Below are 1,124 nucleotides of genomic sequence, written 5' to 3'. Positions count from 1 at the left end.
CTCCTCCTCCCTGCACTTCTCATGGCTCAGGACTGCTCTCCTGCCAGGCCCACCCCCCGCCTCACCTGGCACCTGACTCTTCTACCTGCCTGGCTCGGCAGTGGTAGAAAGGTGCCCTGGAACCAAGCTGGGGGGTGTGGGACCCCAGTCTGAGCTGGGGAGGGAGACTGGGCTCAGACCTGACTCAGGAAATGCCCCCCACACCTATCCCGCCCCTTGCCAGCCCTTCTGAGCAAATAAAGCAGAGAAAACCAAGGATCCAAGTGTGGCCATGTGGGGGTCAGGGAGCAGGGAGCCTGGGAAAGGCAGCCATCAGCCTCGTGTCAAGGTGTCAGAACTGAGTTTATTAAATGGGAAATTATATTAACAATTTAAAAATCAGACAGAGGTGGGGTCTTCGGGGCGAGGTTTGGAGGGCGGACTGGGAGATGGCCGGCTTTGGCTCCGGTTGCTGTGGACCACGATGTCATCATATTCAGTCTGGGGACAAAGGCGGGTAGGCAGGAGACTTATGGCGACAGCCACCTTACCCCCTGCCCAAGGCGGCACACAGCATCCTAAGGACCACTCCCTCGAAGGCCCAAGCCCCAACATGCCGACTCAGCCCCTCTGCTCCTCGTTCTCATAATCCCGTGTTCAAGGTCATGGCTGCTATGCCTTGTGCTCCCCCATTAAACTCAGGCTGTGGCCTTGGCAACTCCAGACCTCTCCTCCCTTCCCTCACTTCCTGCCCGAAGACCGTGGTCTCCGACATGCCACACTGTCTCTGCCCAGGGTCACATCTCGGTCACGTGGGCTCTCTGGCTTCCTGTCCCCACCTCTTCTAGGAGTCCCATCGTGGCCTGTACGCACCTGCCAGCAGCCACTGTGACCACAGGCTTCTCTCTACCTCTGCTTGTCCACGTGCCTGCCCACGGTGGTTCTCCTTCCTTTCCCATCAGCCCCACCCCCCACACACCCCTGGGGTTTCCTCTGGACTCACGCCCTCATCCGCGTTGTCACTATCGCTGTCGCTGTCACTGCTGCTGCTGGAGGGGCTGGGTCTGTCCTCGTCCTCAGGCTCCGGGGCTCCATGTGCGCGGAGCAGGCGGGCAAGGGTAGGGTTGGGCCGCAAAAGGGCGCTG

General features: G+C 60.3%; 1 long non-coding RNA gene across 1 annotated transcript; it reads right to left on the bottom strand.

Moving 5' to 3' along the window:
- Positions 1-323: 323 nt before the first annotated feature.
- On the bottom strand, positions 324-1,118 carry LOC121167041. The gene is made up of 2 exons (XR_005885529.1): positions 983-1,118; positions 324-480 (listed from the first exon to the last, which is right to left on the bottom strand). It is a non-coding gene; the product is annotated as an uncharacterized LOC121167041 (long non-coding RNA).
- Between the last annotated feature and the right edge of the window lie 6 nt (positions 1,119-1,124).

Source organism: Ochotona curzoniae, unplaced genomic scaffold (genome assembly GCF_017591425.1).
Source record: "Ochotona curzoniae isolate NIBS_2020 unplaced genomic scaffold, NIBS_Ocur_1.0 patch293, whole genome shotgun sequence".
Classification (NCBI taxonomy): Eukaryota; Metazoa; Chordata; class Mammalia; order Lagomorpha; family Ochotonidae; genus Ochotona; species Ochotona curzoniae.
The sequence above is the reverse complement of the archived record's forward strand: the minus strand, read 5'-3'. Positions and strand labels throughout refer to the sequence as shown.